The 21,478-nt window shown below is 36.2% G+C and overlaps 1 non-coding gene across 1 annotated transcript; it reads right to left on the bottom strand.

Moving 5' to 3' along the window:
- Positions 1-9,312: 9,312 nt before the first annotated feature.
- Positions 9,313-9,420, bottom strand: LOC129504440 (U6 spliceosomal RNA). The gene has a single exon (XR_008663359.1). It is a non-coding gene; the product is annotated as a U6 spliceosomal RNA (small nuclear RNA).
- Positions 9,421-21,478: the final 12,058 nt, after the last annotated feature.

Raw genomic sequence — 21,478 nt, 5'->3', positions numbered from 1 at the left:
ACAGAATCTCATAATAATCCAAGTGTGAGGTCATGAAAATATGTTCTAAAGTAGCAGAAGGAATGCGGAATGAAGCACAAATCTCATATCTTTAGATTAATTTAACTAGTATTTTATTTTCTAGTTGCTCCACTATTTTTCAGAATCACTTGTATTTTCTTGCTTTTCTTACCCAACTTTCACTTCAAAATATTAGTCATTTCTGTGGTCCTTAGGAGTCTATGGAGAAAGCCACTATATTAAAGTAGTGGAGGAAATGCAGGAGATCTACTGGAAGGCTTCATATAGGCAAAGTCAATTTTGATTTGTTTTCATTATCACTGAATTTTATCCATCTTTTCTCTCATACTGGTCATACTGGGAGACTTTCTTAGTCTTTTTCACAGGTGTGTCAGGTCAGAAAAGGTGAAAAAAGGACAGAGTATGTACATATGGATTTTGAAAAGTAAGGAATGAGGCATGGAGCTACAGAAGCTGATGGAGGAGGACCAAAAATGGTGGCGATAGGATAGATATTTTTTCTTTATTCACTTTTTCTCCTCCCCGGCCCCTCCCCTAATTGTGGCTCATGGGTCCTCGAGAGAGGAAAGACCTTTGTTGGATTATAGCGCATTCCTGTTTCCCCACCCACTTGATTCAGCACTCTAGTAAGTGGGATGTGTCGTTCTTTGTGGTCACATTTCTATAGGTTTTCAATTCTGAATAAACAATTACTTGGAGTTTTAAAGCAGACTTCTTGTGCTCTTAAATCTTCCATTTATTTTTCCTCCACTCTCTATTATAAGCCTGGAATTTCTGCACAACTGGCCTGTGATTTAGACTGCCATTTTTGCTCTCCAAGTGCATCCTTCATGAAAGTGATATAATAATGATATATTTAAGATTTTTTATTTATTTAAAAAGGAGATCAATTGGTTTTTAAGCGGATTCTTCACTTGACAAAGGAATTAACCGTTAGATTACTGTTAGCATAGAGTCTCACAGTGCAATTAAAGTATCTTATTAAAACTTCTATTTACATTCTAAGTCATCAAAACATGACAGAAGGATACATAAAGGTTGGCAACTGATTTTCTCAGTGGGGTGTCACCAGGCGGCAGCATCTCAATAGATCACTGCATTCATCTTTCCAATTCAATTCAAATTTTGAGTTTCCAATCAATTCAAAAACTGATTTTGGGGGCACCCGGGTGGCTCAACGGTGCAGTGTCTGCCTTTGGCCCAGGGTGTGACCCCGGGGTCCCGCATTGGGCTCCCTGCATGGAGCCTGCTTCTCCCTCTGCCTGGGTCTCTGCCTCTCTCCCTGTGTCTCTCATGAATAAATAAATAGAAATCTTTTTTTAAAACTGATTTTGATTTACTTCCCTAGAGGTGATAAGCCTCACACTCAACCAGCCTAAAAGATATTGATTTCTCCACTATTTCATCAAAACTGCTCTTATTGAGGTCAACCAATAGCCCCTTCTTGCCAAATCTGATGCTGAACTTCCTCCCCTTGTGTTACATTCTCAGCAATATTTGTCTCAGCTGATTCCTCTCTTCTTGAAACCTCCTGTCCTTGGCTTCTAAAACACACCATCACAATTTCTTCAGACGTCGCTGGCTTGTCTTTACTCTCCTTTGCTTTCACAGCATTCTCTGCTTGATCTGCACATGGTGGGTGTTCAGGGTTCGGTGCTTAGCCCACTGTCTTCTCTATGTTTCCTCTATTTATGCAATCTAATCTAGACTCATTACTTTAAATGCTGTTTGTGATGATTCCCGAATCTCTATCTACATTGCTGCACTGTCCGTGGGCCACAGACTACGTATGCAACTGCCTGCTTGTTGCCTCAAATGCACATCTCGAATTTAACAACTCCAAAACTGAGCACCTAATTTCCACCATCCACTACACGTGCCAATTGGCTCTTCCTCTTGTTTTCCCCTTCTCAATAATTCTTGATTATTTTTTTTCCCCCTTCATTACCCAAGCAAGTCCATTACCAGGTCCTCCCAGTTCTATCTTCTAAACATATCCCAAATTCAAGTGACTCTGCTCCATTCTCAACTCTGCTACCACCTAATTCTGAGGATGTCTTGTTAGGTACATTTACATTTAGATAAATGTATCTTTTTTCTGTTGTTCTCTTTGCCAGTACATTATGGTATTTTCTTATTTTATATAGATGTACATACATACACATTTATATGCATGCATATGTACAATAAATATATATGTCCACCTATTGTTATTAAATAACAGAAATTCAACCGAGTAAGTTTAAAGATCACATTGGTTTTATTCAATGATTCATGTATCAAGCAGCATCCCATCTAGCAATCAAAAAGAGCTCCATTGCCCTGTAGAAAAGAAAAAGTCTTTAAAAGCAGAGAAGGGGCAGAAAGAGGATTTTTTTTTTATTTTATTTATGATAGTCACACAGAGAGAGAGAGAGAGAGGCAGAGACACAGGCAGAGGGAGAAGCAGACTCCATGCACCGGGAGCCCGATGTGGGATTCGATCCAGGGTCTCCAGGATCGCGCCCTGGGCCAAAGGCAGGCGCCAAACCGCTGCGCCACCCAGGGATCCCAGAAAGAGGATTAATAGTAAGGAATGCGTTGTTTCAGGCAAGGTCACCCTCCCAAGGGGAATGAAAGGGCCTTTTGGGTGGATTACTTCATTAATGCTGATCAGGTAATGCCAGATTGATTGGCTCATGCTTACATTCCTTGGTGGTTGAAACTGCAATTAGATTTTATATTATGTATGAAGTCTTGGTTTGCAGACATGGGGTTTAGCAGAAGTGACTCCATTTTGGGCCTTCTCTCTCTCTCTCTCTCTCTCTCTCTCTTTTTTAAGGATTTTATTTATTTACTCATGAGAGACACACAGAGAAAGGCAGAGACACAGGCAGAGAGAGAAGCAGGCTCCATGAAGGGAGCCCGACGTGGGACTCAATCCCAGGACCCTGGGGTCATGCCCCGAGTGGAAGACAGATGCTCAACCACTGAGCCACCCAAGCATCCCCATGTTATATAGTTCTGCTAGGATTTATTGCGCTATATCATTGCATAGTTTTCGATTTACTATACCTTCTCCCCACCCTTTTCTTATTTTTTTATTACATAGATCAGATTTGTTTCTTTTGGCTTAAAATTATATATTATATTTTATTTTCATGCTGGTTTCCTTTGTAATGCCTGTTGCCCTTAAGACTGGTACTGATGTTTATTTACTCCAATTAATTTATCTTATTAATATATATGTTATTACTCTTCATAAGACAAGTACTTTAATGTACTTCTATGTCCCTTTTCTTGTTTCTCTCTCCGTGCCTATCATAGTAATATTGTCCAGAATAGTAGTTCTGCGTAATAGGTATACTTTATCTTTTCTTGGTTTAAATTTTTTAAATTTAATTTTTAGACAAAAGGAGACGTTGCCAAGATGTATGATTACTCATACGTTTCATGCCCTTCATTAAAATCCTACCTTACTTCTTTCTTCCCTCCCTCCCTTTGTCTCTCTCTTTCTCTTTTTCTTTATTTTCTATATTTTTGCAAGTTGTATTTAAATATGGAGTTCTGTGTGGCAGACCTTCTGAGACTCCATATACCTAAAAATATTTTTATTATACCCTCAAATTTTAATTTTGCTGTATGGAAAATTTTAGGCTCAGAGGTCTTTTCCTTCAGTGCTTTAAAAATATTACTTCATTGACTAGCATTCATTTTAGGTGCCAAAGTGTCTGAGGACAATTAGGTTTTTTTTGTTGTTGTTGTTGTTGTTGTTGTAGGTGATAAGCTCTTTTACTCTGGCAACTTTTTAGAATTTTTTTCTTTGAAATGCACTATAATGTGATTTGGCATGAAGTCTTATTTCTCTGTTACTTATGAACACTTCCTTTTTTTTTAATTTTTATTTATTTATGATAGTCAGAGAGAGAGAGAGAGAGAGAGGCAGAGACACAGGCAGAGGGAGAAGCAGGCTCCACGCACCGGGAGCCCGACGTGGGATTCGATCCCGGGTCTCCAGGATCGCGCCCTGGGCCAAAGGCAGGCGCCAAACTGCTGCGCCACCCAGGGATCCCTGAACACTTCCTTTTTTAAAAAAGGATTTTATTTACTTATTTGAAAGAGAGAGAAAGGCTCTGGTGGTGAGGGGCAGAAGCAGACTCCCCACTGAGCACGGAGCCCCACATGGGGCTCAATCCCAGGACCCTGAGATCAGCACCTGAGCCCAAATCAGGGGTTTAACCAACTGAGCCACCCAGACACTCCACCTTATGAACAGTTCCAACTTGAGATCTGTCCTCTTTCCTGAATTCCGGGACATTTATCTCCATTATTTCTTCAAATATTTCCTTTTCTCTAATTTTACAGTTATCTCATTCTGAGACTCCTATTTGCAAGTTTTAGCATTTGTACTTCTATACTCTTGGCTTTTTTTTTCATAATTCCTATTTCTTTAATTTTTCCTCTAGCTTTTTGAGAGAGTTCCTAAATTTGATCTTATTTTTTTTAAAACCAATATTGTTACTGTCTTATTCTGTGTATTGTGTTCTTTATTTCAACTACTATATTTTTTAATGTTTCCATATACTTTCTTTCTTTTTTATCTTTTCTTAGTCTGGTTTCATGTTACTACTATCTTCCTTTATCTCCGTAAATATGTGTATTATGTTTGATTTAAATTCTTGGTCTGACAATTCTCAAAATAATGCTTTAGACAGTGTTTTTATTTTTTTATTTTTTTATTAGTGTTCAATTTGCCGACATATAGCATAACACCCAGTGCTCATCCCATCAAGTGCCCCCCTCAGTGCCCGTCACCCAGTCACCCCCACCCCCCGCCCTCCTCCCCTTCTACCACCCCGTGTTCGTTTCCCAGAGTTAGGAGTCTCTCATGTTGTAGACAGTGTTTTTAGATTGTGTTTTCTTTTATAGAAAATGTTATTCTCTGATCTCTAATTACTTGGACTGTAGGCTTATGGTTCTCTGGCAATACTGGTGCCTTAAGAGTGCTGTTTTTCTGGGAAGCATAGAAATCCCTGGTCTACTTCAGGGCACATGCGTTTAAGTAGAAGGGAAGACAAGGCAAAATCCAGGGCACCAGGGGCCCACTGATGATTACCCTGTTTGCTATAGTCCCTTTGGATTACTCCCTCCCTCAGTGATCTCTTGGTGAGAAGTCCACCTATCAGTTCCTATGGAGAAATGCTTCAGGAAGAGTTGTTTCACCAGGTGTCACCCCCAGCCCTGAGCTTACTGTTGGAGGATGGAGAAAATGCCCCAAGTCTCCCATCAGCTCTAGCCCTATTTTAGCCACAGCCTCCGGCAGGGGTTTACCTTGCCTGACATTATCATGCATACATAGTCACCCAAGAGTTGGGCTATTGCTAGTAGAATTCTGCAATGAAGGGGGAAATGCTAACTATCCTAAGACAATTCTGGCTATAGGCAAGAATGGAACCTAAACATTTTTCTTCAACTTACCTTCTGACTGCAGTGTTTTCTGCTCCTGTGCCCTAGGCTGCATCCACTATCCCCTCCCACACCTATTCAAGACAGTCTTGAATTTCTGCATGGATATCTCCTGCAATTATAATTGCTGTTAATATTTGGAATCTGTTTTGCATTTATAGTTTCTCCAAGGTTGACTCTGGTTGAGAGTTAGCAGGTTATGCTAATTTGCTATATTGAAAATGTAGTTTAAAGTCAATTGGGTTAAAACCCATTTGCTCTCATACAAATCTTGAATAATTGCAGTTATCCCTTTGTGGGATTTTTTTGCAGTCATTCTTTAAAAACAAAAACCACAAATAACAGGGAGATTGTTTTTTATGCTTTTGTCTTTGATGTAGGAAATAGTTTGCACAAAAACTCAGTGAAGCTTAGCAAGCGTAGAAAAACATTTATTTACCAGTCTATGAAACACTCCTTCCTCTATTTCCTCGCTTTTATGAAGATAAATGTAGGTCTTTTTCAATTATTATAACTTTCTATACATGCTAGATAGATAATCAGAAAACCAGGTTTACCGTCTCATGCTGCCACTTCCTAGCTGTTAAATTTTGGACAGATTCTTTAAACTTCTAGGACTGGAATATCTTACCTACAGGTTGAAAGAGTTGGAGTTCATGACCAATTTTGTCCCTTTTTTTCTTTTTTTAAAGCTTTATTGAGGTATAATTTACAACTGAAGTTGTAAGATATTTAAAGTGTACAACATGATTTAATATATGTATACACTATGAAAGAATTCCCTCCATTGAGTTAGTTAACACATCCATCATCTCACATATTTACTTTTGTGTGTGAGAACATTTAAGTTCTACTTTCTTCCCAAATTACAAATATATAATACAGTGTTAACAAGTATAGTCACCCTATTACCCATTAGACTCTCAGATTTTATCTTATAACTGAAAGTCTGTACCCATTACCAACCTGTCTCTATTTTCCTTACCTCTCAGCAACCGTCAATTCACTCAGTTTGAGTTTGCTTTTCTTTCTTTCTTTCTTTTTTTTTTTAAATTCCACAGTAAGTGATACCATGTAGTAGTTGGCTTTCTCTTTTTGGCTTACTTCACTTAGCATAACGCCCTCCAGTTTATCCATGTTGTGGCAAATGGCAGGGTTTCCTTCTTTTTAAAGGCTGAATTCTCTCTCTCTCTCTCTCTCATCTTTATTATCCATCCATTCATCTGTTGACAGACACTGAAGTTATTTCCATACCTTGGCTATTGTAAATAACGCTGCAGTGAACATGAAATTGCAGATATCTTTTCAAGATTATTATTTTATTTCCTTTGGATATATATCTCAGAAGTGGAATGGCTGGACCATATGGCAGTTCTTTTATTTTTTTGAGGAAATTCCATACTGATTTCCATAGTGACTGTACCAGTTTACATTTCCACCAACAGTGCGCGTGCTGGTTACCTTTTCTCCACATCCTTGCCAGCATTTGTTATTGCTTGTGTTTTTGTTAATAGCTATTCTTTTTTTTTTTGTTGTTAATAGCTATTCTAACAGCCCTGAGATGACATCTCATTGTGGTTTTGATTTGCATTTCCTTAAGGATTAGTGATGCTGAACATCTTTTCATGAACATGTGGGCCATTTTTATGTTTCCTCTGGAAAATGTTTATTCAGGTTCTTTGCCCATTTAAAAAATTAGGTTATTTGTTTCTCTGCTATTGGATTTTATGAGTTTCTTATGTATTTTGGATATTAACCCCTTATTGGGTAGGTGATTTGCCAGTATTTTATTATGTTCTATACTTTGTCTTTTTTTTTTTTATACTTTGTCTTTTTATTTGCTGACAATTTCTTTTGCTATGCAGAAACTTTTTAGTTTGTGTACTACTACTTGTTTATTTTTACTTTCTTTGCCTTTGTTTTTGGTATTAAATCCAGAAAAAATCATTGTGATGATCTGTTTCCTTCTGGAAGTACTTTGGTTTCAGGTCTTAAATTCAAATCTTTAATCCATTTTGAGTTTCTTTTTGTGTATGGTATAAGAGAGAGAATCAGTTTTATTTTTCTGCCTATGCTATGCATTGTTCTACCATTTATTGATTTCGTATTCTTGGCTCCTTTTTCATAAGTTAATTGACCACCTACATATGTGTTTTATTTTGGGCTCTCTATTTTCCATTAGGTTCCTTTCTATTTTGTGATTTTATGACAATGATTATATGGAGTTTTCAATAATTTGTTTTATTCTTAAAAAAGCCTTACTGGTGTGAAATCCTTCTCTACCATTGATGAATAGTCTCATAAAATTCTGCAGGTAAACACTAAATAGATGGTATGAAAAAAAAGCAAATTATTAGCCTCTAGGATTAGTGGTCGATATGCATGTTCACTTTAAAGTAGTAGCTACAACTTCAGGTGTCTATGGAATGAATTGTAGAGAGTTTGAAAAAAAAGTATAAATATATTTGCAAAATATATTGCTGCTAGGCTACATTTTAAATAATTAAATCAGATTCTCTAGATGTGCGTACAAGGCCTAGATATTTTTTAAAAGCTAAATTTTTCTAATTTGCAGTGAAAGTTGAGAGTAATCAAAGCTAATAGGCTAAAGGTAATTGAAGGGGCAAAGGTGAAAGGGATTCCATTTGAACAGTTCAGTTTGAACAGTTTTGAAAAACTTCAAAATATAAATGACAATTTTGAAGTAATATGTAACAAGTTTAATAATTCAATTGAATTCTGGAAATATATAATTTGAAAAAATTTAAGAAGAAAATTATTGTGAAGGCACAAATTAAAACTCTTTTTAAGTTCAAGTTTGTGAAATACAGTTTTATGGATATTGGATATAATGTGTTTTGCTTCTCTTTGGACTATTTGGGAGTCAAATGAAAATGCTGTTAAGGTTCAGGCATTTTCTCATTTGATTTCTGAAATTGTTTTATTTCTAAAGTATGCATGAAAGGAAAGCTTTGGAAGACAAAATGATTACTTCACTAAAACATTATATAAGAGGTCTTCGTAATCGAAGGGGAAGGAATAATTGATAAGTGGTGTATTAGTTTCTTAGCCCAAACAGGTCGTCACAAACGTGGTGTCTTAGAACGAGAAAAATTTATTCTCTTACAGTTCTGGAGGGCAGGTGTCAGCGGAGCTATTGTCCCACCAAAGGCTCTGTGGGAGAACTCCTCCTTGCTTCTTTTAGTTTATGGTGGTTCCTGGCATTTCTTGGCTTGTGGCAGCATAATTCCGATCTCAACCTCTATCTTCACACGGCCTTCTTTTTATGTATGTCTAGGTGTTTTCTTTATAAGGATGCTAACTGAATTTAGGGCCCACCCGAATCCAGTATGACCTCATCTGGATCCTTACCCTAATTACATTGGTGTTAAAAACTACCTATGATGAATCTATTAAATACAGAGACCAAATTTTTATAGTAAATAGTGTGTGTGTGTGTGTGTGTGTGTGTGTGTAGTATTTGTTATGAGAGGAATTCTTTAATACAAATTAGCTAAATAAACTTAATAAAGTATCAATAAATTAATAAGCAAACACAAATAAATTAATAAAATAAATAATAAATACAAATTAATAAAGAATTAATTCTTTAATTAGGATTTCTCCGGAATGTGAAACCAAAAACCCTACATGATATTGACTATAATTGCATCTATGTATGAATTATTAGTGATTATGTATATAGACTTTGTATATATATACGTACATACAACTTCGTCTGCCTCATGGTTTTACTCTCCAGAAGAATCATAAGGAGGCTCATATCTGCAAACACATCTGTAGGCTTCATTTATTTTCCAAGAGGTCTCTTTAAATCTTTTTTTAAAAAATATGGAATACTTCATGAATTTACATGTCATCCTTGTGCTAGGGGCCATGCTAATTTTCTCTGTATCATTCCAGTTTTCATATATGTGCTGCCAAAGCAAGCACTTAATTTTTTTTTTTTAGGTTTGTTTATTTTTTTAGAGAGAGCATGAGTGGGAGGGGCAGATGGGAAAGCAGAGAATCTCAAGCTGACTCCAGACCAAGCACAGAGCCCCATGCAGGGCTCAATCTTATGACCTCAAGATCATGACCTGAACCCAAACCAAGAGTCAGAGGCTTAATTGCACCATGCAGGCACCCCAAAATCCTTTTATATTCACACCACACACACACACATTATACCACAGACACCACACAAACATCTTGTACCAGAAAGGCAGACACACACACACACACACACACACACACACACACACACACAGATACTCACCCCTATACACACTTATACCACATTACACATACACTCAACATAGATATTTAAACAAATAAGGATAGTGCAGTGTGATTCATGATTGTGAGAAATGTTCACGCTGGGAATATAGAGAAAGAAGTAATGAATGATTTAGGGAAAGTAATATCAGGAAAGGCTTCAATGAGGAGGTGAGTACAAAGTAATTTTGAACTATGGAGATAACATTTGCACTCTAGGAAAAGCTGTTGGAACCTAGGAATTAGGGCAACATCAAGATAAGTCACTCTGAGATATGATTGAAATGTGTGGCTAAGGAGACTTAGTCATAAGATGCTAATGACCTAATTGACTGATTTTATGTCTTAAAATTCTGCCACAAACAGGATGAGAAAATAAATAGCTATTTACTACCATAATATGATATAAAATTTAGGAGCTACAGGGCTATGAAGAAAAGAAAGATTAGTTTAGTGTGTAATATTCTGAAAGGGAAGTGAAATTTGAAACTCAGTATTGAAGATGAAGAAGAGTTGGATAGATGGGGAAGGAGAGAGGAGGTTGATGACAGTAGTACCATGAGTACCCTGGAAAGGAAAGAATGTCAAGAAGGAAGAAATGATTAAGGCCTTGGAACCCAAGTTAGATAAGATTGAAAGGAGACTGGGACACCTGGCTGGCTCAGTCTGTAGAGTATGCAACTCTCAATCTCAGGGTCATGAGTTCAAGTCCGGTGTTGGGCATGGAGCCTACTTAGAAAAAAGAAAAGAGAAAAACCACTAGAAGATCCTCAGTGATATTCCAAGATATATCACTGGTGTGATATCAGGCATGGATTCTCAGACTAAGTAGATTTGTATTGGGTTAGGGAGTGAACGGCATTTTGCTTTGAGTAGAAATTACTGCCCAGAGACTGAGCATGCCTTTGCCAGAAATTTATTTAAACACAAGTTCACTGCAGAAATTCCACAAGCCAATAGCATATGGGATAATATCTCTTAATAAGCTTATAAAGAAAGAACATACTCCAAAGAAATGATGGATTTCTTACACTGTTGTTCCAGGCAAGTGGAGACAGAAGGAAAAAAGTCAAAATTTAGCCGAAGTGTACACCTTAATAGGAGTCGATGCTCGGGAGTGAGGGCTTAGCCCGGGGACAGCTGCCAGCTGCCAGCACAAGAATAAAAACCTCTGTTGCTAGAAAACCCCATGCTGGTATGGACAGGGCCCAGGGCTTTTTTGCAAGGCCACTTCAGTTTGCACCATTGCTGGTAAGAATCGCCTTTACTGTGGAAGGAGCTATTTAGCCCCAAAGTCTTTGGAGAGCTATTTAGGTCAGCAGAGTCCTCTTGTCCACACAGAACATGCAAACCTTGGGTGTTTATAGTTTCAAATGTCCCCTTGCCATAGTTGTTTCTTCATGTTTTTTGGAAAGCCCCAGTGGGGCACCTTGGCAGCTGACCTACTGAGTTGCTGTTGGTGAGAACCATCTTTATCATAATCAAATGGATTAACACAACTTAGGTGATAAATGTGGATTTGAAATCATATCGAACCAATACACAGCAGATAGCAAATAAATATGTGAAGAGATACTGTGTGTCCTGCATTTGCTGTCTTACATTGTTTAGTAAGGAGCCAGTTTTAAGTGCTAGATGAAGGAATTATTAATAACTGAAGACTTAAAGAAACAGTTGATAGGGAATTCAAGCTGTTTGGAGGTACTGGTGTGTCTGTATCAGTGACTTTCAAAGTTTTCTGACTCTATCCTCAGTAAAAAATAGATTTTATATTGTGATCAATACACATAGGCATAAACACACATAACTCAGAATTTTCAAGAATCAATATTACTTTGCCTACTACAAGGAAAACACTTATTTTTAATTTAATTTTTAATTTTTCTAAATTTCATTTTTAATAATGAAAATCAGGACTTCTGTTATGCATTGCACTTCAGCTTTGGACTGTCAGTTTGAATTTTGGCTGTGAGAAGGATTATATGTTTTAAAAATGTTTATATTTAATATATTGTAAATATATTATAAATATTTCTAAAACTTTTCTAATTTAACTTACAATTTACTCATTAAAATTTCTAGATTTAATAATTTTATGTAAAATAAAATAGCCATCTTTTGGAAGACTTTTGATTTATGGCCATTTAATCCAGTTGAAAAGATTAAACTTGCCTGAACAATAACTCTCACTTACAAGTTTAATTATGTATTATGAAACATTTAAATTGCATTTAATAAACTTAATATGTTTTATTTTCCTTTTAAGTATTTCAAGTGCGTGACTAGGCAAGCAATGACTTTATTAAGCAACACTCCTTTGAAGTACTTAATCCTTTTAAATGTAATTAATTAAACCTAGAAATGAAGAAAATTTCAGGTTCTTCTAAACATGTTCAGGATGTGAAAAAAAAATTACTCCTAAACTTAGTCTGGAGCAAGGTAGTCAACTAACCTTTTTGGAAAGTAATTAACATTTCTGATTAAATGTTTAAGCTATTTGACTAGTAGACTTAAGAGCCTCTTCTGGGAAACTCTCCCGATTGTCAGTCATGGAAGTACCCTAACAACTTTTAACCAGTCTTACAAGGAGTTTAGTGATCTTTGATTAGGTCTTCTATACATGGTCTTGCAATGAATATCTAACCACTCTTTTTTTTTTAAATTTTAATCTTATGAAATATGACTAACAAGATATACGAATCTCTGAATTTGTTCTTTTAGAAAGCCCTTCCTCAGAGCAAGTTTGAAACAAAATTTAAAACAAAATGATTTGAAACATGCTTATGTTGAAGGATAATTTTTTAAAAGAGGCAATATCATGGATCCTGTACAGATACAAAATAAATATGTGTCAAGTGTTTTGTTTAACTAATAATAAGGAAAGCAGCAATATGTAAAACAGAAATCAGAGGCAAGTAGGAACTGTGAAATGAATTTGCTAATAGCTACAAATAGGTTCTTCTTTAGAATGGGGATGATGGTGGTGAAATTGTACTTCTGTGGGACAAAATTCATTTGCATCTCTATGGATAAGAATCATTTACATGCTCCCATTTTTAAATAATTTTCAGAGTTGTTTAACAGCTTAGAGACGCAGACTCCCAGATAACCTGGAGGCATACACTAGAAATGCTTAGTGTTCCTTTGAAAGGACACTCATTAATCTTCCTTTGCCCATTTTAATGTCTTTCACAATTTTCCCCATAATTTCCCCGCCTGATGATCATAATAATATCAAAGATCATTCTTACGCACACACACACGCACACACACACACAACTGGTCTCATTTGATTTAGCCTAATTTTTTACATAAGTGCAGTCAAATGTTAATATATGTCTCCTTGAATTGGCTTCACAAATCTAGAGTCATACCTCATATATCCAGAAAGTGGAACCTTATGATAAGACAATATTCCAAATAACTACAGTAACATTTCCCACATTAATTTGCTCAGTTCTATATATTCTTGTTCCACTAGATCTTAGATTAGGAATCTGCTTTCATGAAGCCTTCCGTTTCATGGAAAAAAAATCCTGAAAAATCAGTCCACTGGTAGTTGTCCAAACAATGTCAACTCAGAAACTCATACCCCAAAGTCAATTATTTGAACTGTCAATGGTTTAAAGTAACAGAGTCTTTTCTTCAATGAGGCTCTTATTGAAGAAGGCCTATAGCTTTGTTCTCTCGATTTTCCCCCTTAATTAATCAGAGGTGTAATAAAGCCAACATAAAGCACAGAAAAGTGTTTTAATAAGAAATATGTCTATCACATTTAAAGTATTAAAAATTCAACTTCCTTACTTTTTCAGAATTTTAGAAACATTTAATTTATGTGTCTTTATCTCCATAAGTTAATCAGAATAGATATCCTTTAAGAGACCTCATAATTAATTTATTAATATGCTTCAGAAATAGGAAAATACTTGGCACTCTCTCAATGAAGAATGAAATCTTTTAAAGTTAAATTCTTATACCTTTCAATTTAAAAATCAGGAATCTGAAATCAATTATACATTTTCTATTAGAAACACAAAACTAATCTGTTACCTTCTCCAACGTGCCAATTTTTTTAAACATTGCAAGAACTTTACGTTGAAAGGTATAAGAATTCAAAAAGAGTATGCCAAATAGAAAAATAGTATATTTTAGTAATATACAATATAATAATGGTACTACAAAATACAAAAAAGTATTCGTGATTAAGAGTATTAATACTCTTAATCTGGGTTGATTTACTCCTTCATTTCTTTACTCTAAAACTATCGTGGGAATTAAGAAGATATTTCCCACTGAAGGAACAATTTTGTCATCTCACACAAGTTGAGGTTGGTTATATCAACAATTCACTTCCATGCTATTGTTACTATTTCACGCCAGGCGTTGGGCTGGGTATGGGATCTGCTTTTGTACACGTGTGGGTGTCTCTTCCCTAACAACAGATGATGCTGTGGTTTCTGTGAATATAGGGTCCTTTAAGTCCATGCATCTTAGAGGGCTCTGGTTTTACAACCTATTATTTTTAGGATGAAATTACACTCTTGTTAAATTCTTTCTTTTGATTTGACAAGGGAAAAGTCTGTACCCCTACCAAGAACACAGTAAACTTTTTTATATCTTGATGAAATTCTGCATTTCTTGAACTATGCTACAATATTTTAATGTATCTAAGTTACTTTATAAGACATCGTATTGACGTTCCCTTGGTGCTTCGTCACCTCTCATACCTTTTACTAAGATAATTCTTAAGTCATGCAATGATATTTCAGACTGGCATACTTTGGGCACCTTTGTTCTTAGCAAAACAAAGTTAAACACCAAACCCAACCCAACCAACCCAACCAACCCAACCAACCAAATATAGCAACAAAAAACAATGACAAGCATATATTGTTAAATGAGCGTGTCTTTTGAGAGCCTCATCTCTTTCTCTAATCTGTTTTTAAGAAGACCTGCACAAGAAGACTTGTTAAACTAGTTATGAAGAAGATAAAATTTTCAGAGTATCCTTACACAGAGAAGAATTACAGTGCTTCTATATATTACTGAAATTACCAGCAGATTCTACTGAATATAACATCTATTCCAAACATGATAGAGCTTTTAAATGAGAAAATGCTGAATAAAAACATGCCGTGTATACTTGGATCTGTGCCTTTATCTGACGTTCTTATTTTTCACTCCCTCTATTCAATCAGAAAACACTCTCTGCTCTATAAAGGTGCATTTTCTTTATATTCCTCAAATATGCTAAATTTTATTTCAGCTCCATTCCCTTAGGTTGCTCTCCTTACCTAGAATGACTTAAGACATTCCTTAGTTTTTCTAAGCTCTACCATCTTTTCAGGATCAGCTTGAGCTCCCCCCACTTCCCAGATGAGGTTTTCGGGGTTATTCTAGTCCCCAGTGTCCTCCCTTTTGCTGACGTTTTATGGCGCATAACATTTGCTTCAACCAAGTTAGCACTAGTAGTAAGAAGTTTATTTCCATTTCCCTGAGTCCAATTTCTTTAGGCAAAGAACCTGACCTATCATTAGGACTGATGACCACTGGGGCTTAGCACAGTGTGGAAGACCTAAAAGGATATTAGAGGAGATCAGTTAGAGTCAAGATTCCTCAGAGCTGTGGCTTTTATCATTTTATTCCTAGCACTGGCCTTAACACTCATTAAGTGTTAATTGAATGAAACAAATGATTCTCAGTAAATACTTTCTAATCTAAATATTGTTCTGTGCAGTGTCTAAGTAAAAATATAAAGTGATGTTGAAGGGTTTCCTTTTCATATTGTGGATGAATAGAACTAGAAGACAATTTTCTTAATAATATTTTGTTTTTCCCACCTACACCCAATAATTTTATTCTGGCCACAATCTGATGCACTTGATTTATTCACACTTGAAATATTGTCCTCAGTAAAGCTAAACTTGAACCAGATTGTGATCTCCCTTCCTCCTATATGAGTATTCCCTAAGGATCCATCGAGTGATATTTGTTTATTTATTTATTCATTCATTCATTCATTTAGATTTATTTATTTATTTAGATTCTCTTCTAAAGGCTTTCACCTGATTAACTTAGAGTCACCCAGATAACATTGCTTCCTTCCTTTACTCTTGTCATCTAAGTTAACCTAATCATGGGAATGAAATCCCATCACATCCATAGATCTTGCCCATACTTAAGAGGAGGGGATTATACAACGCTGCACCTCTATTGTAGGGAGTGGAAATTTTAGGAGCTATTTTAGAATTATGCCTACTAGAATCTTCAAATCCTATTTCCCCTTCCCTAGCCAGTTGTTCTAGGGAAAATGGCAGAGATTTAGGGCCAGGGGCAAATCCTGGCCCTGCCACTGACCAATCGATAAATTTAGCAAGTCAGTTAACCCTCTTAGGAGGAACTAGATTTTTTTTTCTGCATTTTTTTCCAGGTACTGATATTCCAAAATTCTTGATTCTATCTTTAAGTTTCTTTGTAGACAGAGGAGACACAATATCAGGTCACAATTCAATAAATGTTAGTTTAATGAGGTAAAAAATTCACCCTACATTATAATGTGTGTACAAAATCAATTATAGTTACTGAATATAGCCTACAACTACTTCACCCTTTCTATATAACTTTCATCAACAAATTGGAAGGGGAGAAAACCAACTTAATATCCAATGTAAAGCTTATCTGGTTCAATAGTTTAAAACTTGAGTATTCGGGCAGTGTTTAATACCTCTTGCAAAAAAATATGGAGCCTTTCATACAATTTTTTTCTCTTCTCTGCCTTCTTCCTAAGACAATGTTGGCATCTATGAGAATAGGGATGGTGATGAGAAGTAGAATGGCTGGGGTAAAAGCGTCCTTATCAAAGTAGAGCCGTGCTGGCATCTTGAAGAGTCATCCTCTGCCTCCTCTGGTCCAGGTAACACTTCAGAAAACTGAGTTGCGGTGTGTCCTGCTGGCAGCATCCAAGGTTGGGTCCGTGGTGGTATAATTTGTATTTCTTACTTGGCTTGCTCAGGATCCAGCAGCACTCCCTGATTTAACTGGTCTCACTTAGGTTCCTGCAGGTCCCCTTTCCCTGACACTTTCCCATGTTATCTAGTGTTGCCCCTTCTCTGGTTGAAGCTGGAGAAGGAAAACAGGCTCATGTCTGCCTATCCTACTCCTTGTTCCATGATTCCTTGGGACAGAAGAGTAAATTGTTTTTCTTTTGTGTCTGTAAACTTTCTACTATCTCAGAGCTCTTCAGATTGTCTTAAACTGAAGAGTTGTCTTTATACTCTTGGAGGATGCTACAGGCAAAGCAAAGCCTTCTCCGATTTGCTTTTAATATCCTAAAAGGGAGATAAAGGATTCTGAAAATCCAAGCCAATAGTCTAGCTTTTAAATCTACAATTCTGATGTATAACCATATTTTTGAATGTCAATTATTGAATATTAACTCAGTCTTTGTCTTTACATTCTTTTCACTACAAATTCTAGTCTATCTTTGGCAATCAGACAGCTATAGTAAATGTGTACTCTGGAAGATTTTTAAAAATACTATTATTACATCCTTCCATTAGCCATTAAAGTACTATTATTATTATCTTTTTCGCTTGTTCATTCCCATGGTCTGGGAAAATACTTGGCACATAGTAGGCTCTATTAATAAATGTAAGGTGAATGAATAGATAAATCTATGTGTGAATGAACGGGGTAGAGAACGTCTTCATAGGAAACTTGTTTGTAGCATCGCATAATCTGAACATCGTTTCCTGTCCAAGGTCCTATTTGTCCGGATCTTGGAGAAGTCCATATTATTTCTTTCTGCTTTTATTTCCTGTAGTTTTTCCTCTGGGAGTTTTATATCTTTTTTGGACAAGCTATTCTCATTTCAGCTTTTACTGAATTTAAAAAAAAACTTTTTTCCTGTCAAATGATGTCTTATTTCTCACTAAAATGTTGAAATTTAATTTGATATGTGATTCTCTAAGAATACTTGCTCATTGGCAGAGAGAGTAGAGAGTTATGATTTGTCTATTTAAGCCTATCATTTACATTTTGTGGTGTTCACTGAGTTAGAATGAAGAAAATAAGCAGTACACATCAATAATAGTAACAAGAGCTAATATGTATTAAGTGCCTATTTTGTATTGGGTACTATGTTAAGCTCATTTTATGTGACCATATTTATGTTTCACAGGAACCCAGTGACAGATATTACTATTGGCTCAAAGTACAGTGAGGAAATTGAGCCTCAGTTTAAATAACAATAAGCAGCCCAACACATAAAGTTATAAAGTGGCGACACTGGAATGAACTGATGTCTGTGAGATTCCAGAGTCTGTGGTCTTTACATTCTGATATACCACCCTGGATCCACAGCCATCCTATTTTTCTAAAAAATATCTTGAAAATAATTCAAAGATAATTTAAAGAAAACTTAATTGAAGTGCTAAATACCAAGAACTTTAAAACATCATGGTTTTATTCAATTTAAACAAAGAGTATGCAAGTAAGAGTAGGTGGGTTACTACTTTTTGACCAAAATTCCCAACATTAAGAAAAAAAACTTTTGTTGAGGGGAACTGTGGAAGGCTTCTGAACTATTTAATGAAAAAAAGAGGAAGTTACTGCAGCTTATAGTAACAGAGCCAAGTATGGTTAAAACACATTTAGTGACTTAAGCATATAGACTACAAAGCCACCCAGAGAACTTGAAACAAAAAGCAAAATTGATTTCTAGAAGGTGTAAGTGGAAGCTCAGAAAGCATTTATTTCTGTCTTAAATTACAAACGTACTATTCCTGAAATTACTAGGATCAGAGTTGCATATGGAAGGTGGACATTTGGGGATTCGGAAAGCTATTTGCTAAAACAAGAACATTTAAAAAATATGTTACTCAAAAAAATAAAAAAAATAAAATCAAAAGATGTTACTCAGATTTCTATGGACTTGGAATTACGTACTACTTAATAAGGTTATCTTACAAAGGTACACATTTTCCAAGATGTCAACTTTTCCCCTTAGAATATCCTATGTAAAAAAGCAATTTAAAAAGGTAATAAAAAGCAAAATCAAGACCAAAAAGAATAGCAACATTGCGCGCGCGCGCGCACACACACACACACACACACACACACTTTATCTCCCTCATCTACTCAAGATCCATAATAGATTTCTAAATTTTTGTGTACTGAAGTTTAATAATAGACAATTTTTTGACATTTACTATTTATCCTTCACTTTTCGTTTTTTACTTCCCCAATAATCTTTATAAATCAATCTGTGCAAATTGCAAATTATTTAATAATGACAAATTTCTAGAACATGATATAGTGGGCATTGATTTAGTCTAGCTCCGTAACAGACACCAGGAGACTGAATATAACTGTAGCTGGCCAAAATTCATCTTCATTTCTCAATTATATTTCTTCCCCAAATTAAGCTTCTGATTAAGCTTTCCTATATTGGGATGCAGTATTCTCATGTTTTCATCTTGAAGAAGTCTCTCATCCTAAAATTGACACTAAGACTTTCTCATAATAGTTTCTCACTAAAACTATTCTCAAAATAGTTTTAATAAAGATCACAGACTTAAGCTCTGATAATAAAAGTTGTGTGTGTGTGTTTGTGTGTTGGGCAGGGAAGGGAAGAGGGAGGAGTTAAAATGGACAGAGACACAGGCAGATAGATATACCATGAGGCTAATTGAGACTAAAATAGGAAATATAATTGGTTCAGTTTTCGTGCATGATATTTCTGTAGGATGTAGTCATTTGTGTATAGGTAATTGCTAGCTATCATAGTGTAGGTATGGGTTCTAAGAATAGCCCTACCATCGGCTATGTTGCTTAGCCCATTGTTTTGTTTGTTTGTTTGTTTGTTTGTTTTTTAGCTCATTGTTATATGGAGGTATGGGACAAAAATCTAATTGTGGTATAAGTGTGTCCTGTGGGGCAGGAACAGAAATAAATGGTTAGTAGATATAAAACAAGGATTCAAATGTATGGAGCCAGAAGTCTGTGGGAAAATTCTTGCCTCTATCATTCCATCTCAGAGGATGACATGTCTAAGTCCCTCCAGGGTAAATCTCTACATCAACACTGGACTCCGTCCCCTCAAACCTCTTCCAGAACCTTGTCTGTTATTTATACCAATGTGCATTTATGGTGTCTGACTGTCCAGATAATAAAAAATAAATACCTTCTAGTTTTAAATTAGACCGCTTTGGAGGGATCTACCCATTTTACTAGGCCACATTACCAGCATAAAGTGTGAGATCATTTATTTATTCATTCAATAAATATTTAATAAGCATCTATGCATCAGTTTTCTGTTGCTGTGTAACAAACCACTCCAAAACATAACAGCTCAAAGCAAAAACAGTTATTTATACTGCTCATGGATCGGTAATTTGGCAGGGATCAGTGGGAACAGTTCATCTTTATTTCACATGGTATTAGCTGAGGTGGCTTCACTGGGAGTTGGAGAATTCACTTTCAAAGTGGCTCACTCATACGGCTGGCAAATTGGTGCTGACTGTTCTCTGGGAGCTCAGCCAGGGCTCTGGGCCGGGGACTTTGATCCCTCTCCACATGGGCTGCTCCGTGGACTGCTTGGGCTTTTACACATGATAGTGGGTGAATTTCAAGAACACGATCCTGAGAAAACAGGGCAGAAGAGACAGACATTTTTTATGACCTTGCTTCAGAAGTCACAGGGCATTGCTGCCTCTCTGCTCGGCGAAGCAGTCATTAAAGTTCACTCAGGTTCAAGAAGAGGGGACACAGGCGTTCATAGTCGATGGAATGAGGGCCAAAGTCACATTGTAAGAAGAGCATATGGGATGTTGTATTAGTTTCCTAGGGCTTCTGTGACAAAGTACCACGTACTGAATGGCTCGAGATAACAGAAATTTATGATCTCATGATTTTGGAGGCTAGAAATCCAAAGTTGAGATGTTGACCCTCTCAAAAACTCTAGGGAAGAAACTCTTTCCTACCTTTCTCTTAGCCTCTGGAGTTGCTGGCACTCCTTGGCCTTCCTTGGCTTCCACACGCATAACTCCAGTCTCTGCCTCTGTCATCACATGGCAAGCATTCTCTCCCTGTCTGTCTCTCTTTACTTTTCTTATAAGGACAACTGTCATATTGGATTGAGGGCCCGCCCTACTCTAGTATGACTTCATTTTAACTAATTACATCTACAATGCCCCTATTTCCAAATAAGGGCACATTCCGAGATACCAGTGGTTAGGACTTCCAACACATCCTTCTGAGGACACAATTTAACCCATAACAGATGGAAAGTGTGTCTTCTTTGGAAAACGTAATCTACAACATCGTACTAAGTAGTAGACACTATTATGTATGTATACATATGTATAGGTTAGAAACTGATGATTTTTTAAAAAGATTTACTTATTTATTTTTAGATAGGAAGAGAGAGAAAGAATGTGCATGCACACGCATGGGGTGAGGGGCAGAGGAAAGAATCTTTCAAGCAGACTCCCTGCTGAGCTAAGAGCCTGACTCCAGGATTTATTCCACAATCCATGAGATCATGACCTGAGCTGAAACCAAGAGTTGGATACTCAACTCAGTGAGCTCCCAAGGATAAGCTGTTGATTTTTATTTTATTATTTTATTTTTATAAAATAGGTTCCATGAAACAAAATTTTGTCAAGTGCCTAAAGCATTGCTAATATAGGCATTCAGTGAATACTCTGAGTAAATAGAATGAAAAAAAGATAAA

The sequence above is a fragment of the Nyctereutes procyonoides genome, unplaced genomic scaffold (assembly GCF_905146905.1).
Source record: "Nyctereutes procyonoides isolate TBG_1078 unplaced genomic scaffold, NYPRO_anot_genome, whole genome shotgun sequence".
Classification (NCBI taxonomy): Eukaryota; Metazoa; Chordata; class Mammalia; order Carnivora; family Canidae; genus Nyctereutes; species Nyctereutes procyonoides.
Note: the sequence above shows the minus strand (reverse complement) of the source record. Positions and strands in the feature narration are given on the sequence as shown.